The sequence below is a fragment of the Gavialis gangeticus genome, unplaced genomic scaffold (genome assembly GCF_001723915.1).
Source record: "Gavialis gangeticus isolate Ggan-Ray unplaced genomic scaffold, GavGan_comp1, whole genome shotgun sequence".
Classification (NCBI taxonomy): domain Eukaryota; kingdom Metazoa; phylum Chordata; order Crocodylia; family Gavialidae; genus Gavialis; species Gavialis gangeticus.
In genome coordinates, this window is record NW_017728992.1 from 116,897,529 (window position 1) to 116,908,283 (window position 10,755).

General features: G+C 46.0%; 1 long non-coding RNA gene across 1 annotated transcript in view; it reads left to right on the top strand.

Moving 5' to 3' along the window:
* Nucleotides 1-205: 205 nt before the first annotated feature.
* LOC109304563 overlaps nt 206-10,755 on the top strand; it is a 15,847-nt gene continuing 5,297 nt past the window's right edge. The window contains exons 1-2 of the long non-coding RNA XR_002099419.1: nt 206-216; nt 8,678-8,681. This is a non-coding gene — a long non-coding RNA (uncharacterized LOC109304563). The remainder of the gene's footprint in view (nt 217-8,677; nt 8,682-10,755) is intronic.

A 10,755-nucleotide genomic window follows, 5' to 3' on the forward strand; every position in this document is an offset into this window, starting at 1 on the left:
TATGCTGTATCATTTTGATTAGAAGGAATTCACATAGATTCATAAGCAAGATCTTAAGTCAGTACAAAAGCAGTGATCTCACCAGCAATTTCTAGAGCTGACTAATTTGCATCAGCTGAAGATTTTAAAGTTGGAGAAGACCATAATTATCATTTACTTCAATATCCTGCACTGTACCAGATATCCCTATAAATTGTGGTTTAACATGAGCATTTTGTTTAGAAGATGTTCAGTTTTCACATGAAGGCCCTGGAGAAAAATTTCCATCATTCTTTCGCAATCAGCTCTAATGGGTACGTACTCTCAGTGTAAAATCTTATTTTAAGTCATTTAACCTGGACCCAGAGGGACAGCCTTCCATCTTCAGCTTCCTCTGTGCAAAAATGAAGTTTATTTCCTACCTATGGGGACTATTTACCATCTTGTACCATCTATACTTTTCCCAGAGCTGGACAAAGGGACTTTGAACCCAAAACTTGTAGAAAAGGACAATTTTTTTTGCCATTTTCCAGTTGGTCCAATAAAAAGGTATCATTTTGGAACCCAGAGTTCTAGTTTTTTGTATGTCAACCTGCCTAAGGAATTCTCTGTGAATATGAAGTAGTAAAGCATGGAAAGAAGTCTTCTGAATTTGCCAACCGACAAACCTTTGCAGTGTCTTATAAAATTATGTGACAAACTGGGATGGTGGGGGGAAGAGGGGAAGAACCCAATGAAACAGTATAGGCCTATAATTCTTATTCAAAGAAGGAATCAGATTTTGATATTTACATTGCTGTAATACCAGATGAAACCAATGTTCAGATATTACAGAGAATAGTACCATTATTCTTGACTGGTAGGGTTAACAGTGCTTCTGTGGCGAGAGGCCAAAGAAAATACCCAGCTTCAGAGACAATCTTAGTCCTCTGTGAATTAAGTCTACTTTGTTGCTTAAGACTGCCTTCATACATGCCAGCCACCTACATTCAAAACCCCTAAGTTTGATCCCCAATGGCAGTTTAGCCTGATCCCAGATGCCCTGCTAAACTTCAGAGCTCAAGGCTGGCTGAGCATCTTGGTAGCTTGCCCTTCTCTGCAGTGGGCAGCTCACTCAGGGGTGCAGGTAGTGAGCACAGGATATTGCAGGATTGCTACTAAAGGAATTCCTTTTTTCTCAATACTGGCTCTACTGCCCATAATTTAGCTGGGCACAGCAGAGACAATAGCCTGCAAACTGAATCCTAGAAGCATTCCTTTTGAGGCATGGGAAGGACAGTGTGTAATTGCCAAAAGGTAAAATAGGAAGAGAAGACTTACTTAGTTTGGGCTGATTGAGGACAATGCTCCAGGTCAGCCCTAAATAACAACATGTAGGCATTGCTCAAGACAATCTTCCCCAAATTGGGTTCAAACCAAAATGAGTTTAACCAGCCTTACATAAAGCATTGCTCAAATTTGTTATTACTTACAATGGGATACATTCATTCCTGGTACAACTTCATTGATGAGTGAAGTTATGAACACAATATCTTTAAGGAATACTTATTCCATAGCATTTACATTGCACAGTTTAATCTAGTCTTATCAAGATACTAGCCAGTAGACACAATTATGACTCATTTACTCAGCTGTCCTTTGCTTTTAGCTTCTCTCTCACTTCCGATTACACCGTTATTGGTCTCCATGGTTACCTGCTCTGTTTCATCATGCTGTGTTTATGAGACATTTTGAAACAAAAGGTTCAACCATCTGCTATAGATTTACCCCCTGAGAAAAAGACATCCAATCCATCCTTCAATATCCATAAATTTTGTGGGTGGTATCTTTGACTCGGTGAAGTTCCTGTTAAATCCCCACCAACTATAAATGGGATTTCACCCTGTATTTTTAAGTTCTGTTGATCACTTGGCAATTATCTGGTGGACTAGGAATAGTTGTAATAATAATAATAGCAGCATTAAAAACTACACAGGTGAAAAATCTTGTTACTAAAAAGGTACACACATCATTTCCTTTATGACTGGCAAGAAATTCAGTGTAAATAAGGGCACTGTTGGATACAAACATCCATTTACAAATAATCTAATCATTATATTAATGTGTGCCCAAGGTCCCAAGTGAGATAAGGTCCCATAATTTCAACACCTATTTAGAAACGTCTCCATCTCCTAAAGAGTTCACAATCGGAACAGACAAAGAGTGAAAGAAACCATTCTTGCCATATGTGTACCTGGGAGTGCTAAAACCTAAGTGATTCTGTGTTGCTGCCTTGCAGAATTTTCAGACTCAAGACACTCATTACACTTCACATTCAGTTATAGTTATGCATCAAAAGGAAAGATCTACACAGTTTTAACCTACTCTCCTTTCTTGAACTTGTTTAGGAATTTATTTGTCAGATGACAACAGCAAAACAACCACACAGGAAAACAACTGGAATGTTGTTATCCTCAATGCAAGCACATTTGGGGATCCAAGGATCTCAGTGTCAGTGGGCACATCTACACAAGACATGTTACTACGCATTAGCTTAGTTTACTGCACAGTATGCATCCGTGATGTGCAGTAAAAAAGACTAATTGCGTCTAAATTTGATATCTGCAAATGCAGGCATCAAATTTAAAGGCAATCAGGACTCATAATAGACATGATATCTTTTATTAGACCAACAAGATTTTTTCAAAACAGTTTTTTTAATTTCAAGCTTTTGGGCACAAACCCTTCATCAGGCATTGGAGAAAAGATTGAAAAAGTTCTCCTGGGTAGAAATGAAAGCTGGTATTTTATAGGATTTCAGAGGAGACAATAGATGGAAAACTCCTCTGGGCAGTCATGAAGCCTCTCACCACCTGTGAGGATCTGTGATTATGCAAATTACCTTGAAACAGAGATAGGAGTGGGATCTCAAGTTTCAGGTGGTCACAGTTGCTTCCTGCTTGGGAAAGTATGAATATTGCATTTTTTAAAATTGGCTAAAATTTGATTTCTTTCATATATCAGATGGTGAGAGGCTTCATACCAGCTATAAAACTGGCTGCCCCAAGGAGTTTTCCATTGCCTCTGTGGCAGTCCCTAGCTCAGGGGTGGGCAAAAAATGACAGGAACCAGGGGCAGTAGGACCCAGGGGAAGTCAGGCAGGCTCCCACAGCAGAAGGGCCCACCCGGCTCTGCCCCTCCCAGCCCAGAGCCATGTGGCTCCTCCAGCGCTGGAACCTCAGGTAAGGTGGGGGGGGGGGAGGGGGGGGGCATGGGAGGAGGCAGGAAAGGAGCTGGTGCAGAACACAGGGAAAAGTGACCCCTCTTCCACCCTGTGGCTAGTGCTTACTGCTGCAGCTGCTTGCAGCCCGCGTGGGGCTGTCCTAGGAGGGCTGTGAGTGACTGCAGCATGGGGCACCAGGCACAGGGCAGGTGAGGTGCTGCTTTCCCCGCCCCATGCTCAGCACCAGCTTGTAACCCACCCCACTGCCAGCCAGGGCCCCTTGCCAGCTCTGGGCTCACTGGTCAGGCCTGTGCACAGCAGCAGTAATTGCGGCCTCCCCGCTCACCACGCCAGGCAGTGTTGGCTGCTGCTGCCCACCTGGAGCTTGCACGCTGGAGAGCCCAGAGGCGGTGGTGGCAAACGCTGCCCAGTGTGGCAGTGGGGTGGGTTACAGGCTGGTGCTGAGTCCCAGGGGGGCAGGAAGGGGACCCTTGTCTACCCTGCAGCCAGTGCCCCATGCTGCAGCTGCTCGCAGCCTGCCTGGGGCTTCCTGTGCCTGCTCAAAACAAAATAAGAGCAGGGGTTACATGGCAGGATGCCCTGCTTGTGCCTCTTGTCCCCTCCAAAGGCCCTTCCCTCCAGCCCTGCTGCCCTGTGCCCCACACCCCAAGCCCCTGCCTCCCACCCCAGGCTCTGTAGCTGTCAGCAGCTACCCAGAACCTGGGCCAGCTGCAAACATCTGCTGCCTCTCCACCCCGGCCCCCACCTGTGCCTGCTTAGGACTGCCCTGCATGCGCTGTGAGCGGCTGCAGCAGGAAGCACTGGCCACAGGGGAGGGGCTGCTTCCCCCACCCCCCTGCCCTCAGCACCAGCTCGTTCCCTGCCATGGAGCAGGGGGTCAGGGCTGTGTGCTGCCCCCCTCCTGTACCGTGGGGCTGGGGAGTACTGGGAGTGAGTGGATGCACAGGGCCCACACCAGTATTCCCAGGCCAGTGCTGGTGGGGCCCAAAGCCCAGCAGCAGAAGTAGAGGGTCCTAGCTGGCAGGGGGTCTATGGAGCTGAGCTAGTTCCCCCCTCTCCCTGGTGGTGCAGCCCAACCCAACTCCACAAACCCCTGCCAGCCTGAAGCCCTCTCTGGGCCTCACCGATGCTGGCCCTGAGACATTGGTCCAAAGATGGTGACCAGGGGGTGGGGCACCTGTCAAGGAGTGGGGCTACCCACGCGGCCCTTGACATCTTGCCAAAAACTGGGTAAGTGGCCCTCCACCCAAAATAATTGCCCGCCCCTGCCCTAGCTGCAGGCTATAAGAGCCAATTTGTACCCTGGGGTGCACATACCAGAAGTCTAAAGGAACCTGGACACTCCCCAGGAGCACTGCAGGCCCCTTGTGCCCCCCTGGATAGGACAAAGGCTGCCTCTGCCTGCCTTGTCTGGGAGCCAGAGCTACTGTTTGGCCACTGCAGAGCCACACAGTGGACAGGGCACCCCCATTGGGCCAAGTGGGTACTGCAGCCTGCTGCATCCCCTGGCCAGCCCGGATAGCTCCACAGGGCTGCTTGCTGGTTGCTTCTGGCAGCAGGGTCAGCACCAGCTCCCTGCTGCTCTCCCCCAGCAGCCTGCCCTGCACCTGTAGGTGCTGTGGGGCACAGCTTCTGCCCATGTGGCTCCCAGTCCATGCTGGCAGCTGCTCAGGGCCAGCAACATAGAGACAGCCACACAGGGGCCTAGAGAGCCAGTGCAGGATGCACCATGTCATCTGCATCTCCTCATTAAGGCCTAGCTCTGCCTGCATGCACATGCCTATGCCATCCACCTGGACCCCAACTGGAGCCAGGAGGAGACTGAAGATCTTGTGGCATGCTGGCATGATGCAGAGGTTAAGAAGCTGTTCAAGCCAAGTGGATGCTCAAAACGCCCACATTTATGAGGCCCTGTCAGGCAGTGCTGCATAAAGATCAAAGCCTTGTGGGCACAATGGGTGGCCATGATCAACAATTATTTTCAGTCCAGTTGTGCCTGCAAGACCATGACCTTTATGCTGCAGCTGACCAACATTTTAGTGCCCCAGAACTCATGCCACAACCCTGCAGCAGGGGCAACCTGCCTAAGTTCCCACCCCATCCTGACCTCTCCAGTGACATGTCACCAGAGAAGGGCCTTTGATCACTCAGCACCCCACCCTGCCCAGCTCCCCAGCTGCTACATTCACTAGCAGCTCAGGGAGCCCTAGGTAGCAGCTGTCCTAGTGCCTATGTAGCCCCATCACAAGGGGTGGCTGACCATATCACCACTGGCTTCCAGCAGTGCCAGAGGGATGGGGGCTGGCTGGGTACTGGCCTGCCACATACCATGAAGACCAGATGCAGCTGCATGCCCTTGCTCATGGGAAGGTCCACCAAGCCACAGGCTATGCCTGACCTGGCCACATGCTAAGTCCTGTGCAGAGGGAGGACCCTCCCAGCCTCAGTCCCTATTCCTGCCCCTGGGTCCCCCCTCCCACACCACAAAGAGGTGGGACACAGTTCAAAACTTTATTCTGCAGCCTGTGTCCCCACAGCTGGGAAGGCATATGCCTCTCACACCCTGAGGAAAGCATCAATGCCAGCCACAATGTCCTCCTCGGTAGCAGGGAACAGGAATGTGTAGGACTGCCACAGGCAGCCCACCTGGTAGTGGCAGAAGTGGCAGGGCATCCTCACATGTTGTCATGGCTCAGGGTCCCAAACCAAGAGTGCAGGTGTGCTTGGGACACCCAGAGGATGACCAGCAGTAGGGCCTAGTGCCTCGGACACCCCTCAGCCTGCAGGAACAGCTCATTGTGCACCGCCCAAAGCACATACAGCATAGGCACACTTGGGGCACAGCAGCAGCACGGGGGGGAGGCGCTGATCCAGAAGTTTAAGTCTCTAATTCACACACATGGGAACAGAGACCTTTTCTAAGTTGGGAGATTCAGTATAAACACCAAAACAAAAAACCCACCAGAAACCCCAAATCAGTTTATAAAAAGGAGTATGAATGCAAGCACCAACTTTCCTTCCAGCTGCCAAATCAAAAGTAACAGATTGGGCAGGAGAAAAAAAGAATTCTTTCAGTCAAAAATAAATATTGATAGATATTTTCTTCTCAGAGAAGACAAATCCATCTTTTAGCAATTAACAGTTCTTCTGGCAATTTAGTACAAGAAAATGTATCATTTTAGTTATAAAACCCTCAGTTGAAGAAAGAGGCTTATCAAAAGTTCATTTGGTCAATGAATGCTGGTGGTGGGTGAAATTCTAGTAGGTTAATGTACAGATAATACTGCTAATCTGTAAGTATTTGAATCAGGAGTGAAATTCAACCCAGTACAGAGCATATAGTTAGGATTTACCCAATATACGTTTCTTATAAAAATGAAATAAAATATTATAGGCATCATTCAAAGGCTGAAGACAATGAAAAGTTTCCTTTAGACCTCAAGTTGTCAGATTTTGAACAAAACTTTAAAAAAAAATAAAGTGAAAAATTTTGCTGGCAACCTTTATTTATAGACAGGTCAAAAGGCTGAGATATTCATTTTTACTAATCTTTTTATAAGACTTCAAGTTCTTGTTCATATAATTTTTTTTAATTGTAAGCCTGCCAACAGAAAGCCCAGGAAAACAACTATTGTCTTGTCAATCAAGTGGGGTTTCTCTGTGAGTTTATTAGGGTAGGTCTAGATGGCATGATGTTGTCCTGTGCTATGTAGGCATACCCTTACATGCAACAGTTCTGGAATAGTCTATGCTTCTATATATGCAATAGCACTATAGTCTTTGTAATGTTTAGTGCTGTATAAAAGAGAAGAACAGGTTATACTCTCATTTAAGGCTAAGTACATTTAAAACACTATTAAAATGGTGGATCCTAATGTATGGAAACCCTTAATGGATTGGTATTAGACTAAAGCGCTTTAGACTTGAGCACTTTTTTGAACATCTGTACCACATTCACCACACTTCAATGTAGGTCACTTTCTGCCACCATCTCAGGGGCCCCTCACTAGACAGCTTACTAGCCTCAACCCATGCTCATCTGTTCTGGGCAAGCACTGGCCCAGCCCCGCCCCCAGGTTGTCACAGAGAAGAAACAGAAAAGGCCCCGTCTCCTCCCTGTGCAGGGGGGTGAGGAAACAGAGCCTCTGTTAGGCACGTTCCACCTGCTCCCCAGCTCCCCCCAAAGTTTGTAGGCTTGGGCCTTGTTGAGGGCCAGGCTGCATCTATGGAGGCAGAGAAGCTCCCCCTTGCCCCCAGGCACAGTTCAAAGCACAGCAAAAAGCAGGGTTGGGCAGCCCCATGCTGCAGCTTCTGGCTACTGTTGTTAGGAGACTCAGCAGGGGGAGAGGGAAAGGAAGCCCCCCCACAGTGACATGATGCCATGTGCCTACCATGCTCAGGGGCATGTGTCCTCTAGGCCTCTGCTGGGGTGCACACAGTAGTGAGAACTCCCTGCACCTCTGGATAAGCTGCCTGGGCTCCAAGTGTCCCATGACCTGCCCCAGCCCCGGGGTCCTATTCACCCCAGCCCCTGCACCACTCCCTCCCTCACCATGGGAGCTTCACACTTGCCTGCCACATCCCTTCCCCATGACAGACTTACCTGTTGCACCAGGTAGTGCTCCACAGGCCACCTGGCTGTTGCAGGCTCCAGCTGCATGTCTGTATCCATGCGTGCCCTCCCCCGCCCCCCTCCACTGCTGCATCTGCCCAGAGCCCATGCCTAGGCTGCCCTGTGGCACTCTGCCCTGCCACCACTGCCCTGCTTTTGGGGCATTAAGCCCAGTTAGCCCTGGCCTTCCACCACTTATGCCCATCCCATAAGCCACCAAGCCCCTCTTTTTGTTTACTTTTCTTTGCTGAAAACACTTTTGACTACTTTTCTTAGTATACTAATAGTACAACATAAAAAGATAGTAAATCAAATTACAAAACATTAAAAAGTGTTCAGTAATATAGTTAACAAATACCATAATAAAAAAAATCATTAAAAGTAAAGGACATTACTTACTTTTGGCTTCTTTTCTTGTGGATAAACATTGTCATGAAAATCTATTGTTGAAGTGAGAAATGTGCTGTCAATCCACATTCAAGGCAATAAGTATAGACAATAACAGAATAAATGCATTCTGGTAACAAATACCAATATAAAGAATGATTAAACTATTTATTAATTATCTTGTTCTGGGTGTGTCTACATGAGACACTTAATGCCCATTGGACTAATTCTACTGTGCATTAGCGCAGCTGGCAAATACCAAGACACAGTGGATTTGGCCAATTGCCAAGATGGGGGGGGATTGCAGGGGGGCCTCTCAGTGTGCTCCCTGATGGACCCAGAAGTGGACCGGAACTACTTCCAGTCCACTTCCAGGTTTGGCACCAAGCACATGGGAGCCCTTCCCCTGCACTCCTTTGGGATGCTCCTTCCACACCAGCATCACAGCACTCACGACCCATGCCTGGTACCTCAAGGTATGTAGAAAAAACATTTAAAGCTGTGTCTATGTCTGAATCACTGATTCTCTGGATCAGCATTGAATCTTCAGGTTCAGATTTGGCAGAATCAAATTGGGAACGGTGATCTGAATCAACAAATAGAATCACTGTCCCCAATTCAGGCCAAATCCAAATCGAATAGGACCCGTTTCACACACCCCTAGCATTTAATACGTGTAATAAACAGGTTCTAACTTAATATCCCATAACTGGTGCTACTAATCAGCACTACTTATTTCCAGATACTAACTTAATGAAATGCAATTATGGCTTTAATGAATGTGTAGACACATTATCTATGCACTATAATGTCTTAATTCTCTAAAAAGCCATACACTTTAGGATGGAGCTTGGATGGTGCATTTGGGGGATGACTTATTGGTATGGGGTCTGGATTACTTTGACACTGCACAGCTAATACATGCAGAGTGCACACTTTTTATCCAATTTTCATGTAGCAACTTTCTTTTGAAATGAAGATTAATATCCAATAATGATAACCTTGGGATGTCAGTGCAATAAATGCTGGTCATCTTTTACATGTTCTACAATTCAAAATGTCTTAAATGAACTCACCAGTCAATGGTATACCATCTTTTCAAGTGTGATATTAACTAGGAAACTGGCCGTGTCTGACTGAGATAAATGTATCTTGATTTTATACAAATTTGAGGGGCCAGTTACTCACTAAGTTATCCTTTTGTTTACAGCTAGATTGGGTCTAACTGCAGTGTAAGGCATAACCCCAAAGTCTTGCTCAGCCAAATCTTGTATCCAAATCCAAGGCAGAGCTTAGTCCCTTCCCTCAAATACTGCAATTAAAACAGATTTAGATACAAAGTTAAGGCTCTGTCCTCCCCATTGCTGGCTAGAGTAGATTTGTAAAGTTCCTAAAAAGTATGCAAAGGCAGTAAGATAGCTTAACTTTTTCAGTACTTGCTACCCCTTGTAAAAGAAGCAAGCTGGGATTTTTTGCCCAAGATGTTTGATGCACAACAACTTCATATAATTTCTGGATTGATGCAATTTATACCCTAACCTTTTCTTGGGATTATTTTTAAAAGCACAATCTAATTTTTAGGTGCTACTGCTTTGGAAACAACCACCACCAAGAAGTATAGAATTATGTTTCATAGGTAGAGAGCATTTTATTACCAGCGTCTCTTTATCTGTAAATTGCTGTTCTCACAATTATATTTTGAGTTCTAGTCGTATCTCGCATGCATTTTAAGATGACATCTTTATAAAGATGTCCATATTCTGCAACCATGGTTAGAGTGCTTGTGGCTTTTTTTCTGTCTCCAATCTATAAGTCTGAGTTTATTTTGGTATTTTTGTTTTCAACTTTTCTGTGCCCACATCATTGACTTGACATGCTCTAATGCTGTAGTCACAGATCAATGCACAAAAAATACATCTTAGTGCTTTATGATGATGGCTTTTTCACTTTTCTTTTTGTGCTTCTCTTGGTATAATTTAGCAATAACTTCTAAAAGGCAAGCAGCAGCGTTCTGGCTGTAACAGTTTCTGAGAATTTTCATCTTTTCATAAGTCCATGAAATATATGCTGAGGCACTGGACACCTACTATTCCAGAGGGCAGAAGTGGAGATGCCCAGAGTAAAGCAATTATATGAAGGAAACTGGGTTGAAATGACAACAGTGGATAAAAGTAGAGACCCTAGATTTGTGTCTTCCATTTCCTGAAGTTTTACTTGCATTAGGGTCAGCTTTCAGGAAAAGCAAGGAAGCCTGTACAGATTGGGGTGAGAGTGAGAGTTGATCTCTGTGCTGGTCCCAAGTAATCCAGCACAGCGGGCATGACAATAATGGCCGAGAGAGCCTAGTAAATTATTCAGATTCAAACAGCACAGACAATGGTTACACAAGAAAGATCTGCATGCTTGTACTACTAAGCCTCTCTAGCCTTTAAGTCAGCCATTGACAAAATAGACCAGAAGATATTGTTTAGTTCTTATTCATCTACACCTGCAGTTGTTGAACCTAGGGATTACTACATAGTTTCATAGTTTCATAGTTTCTAGGGTTGGAAGG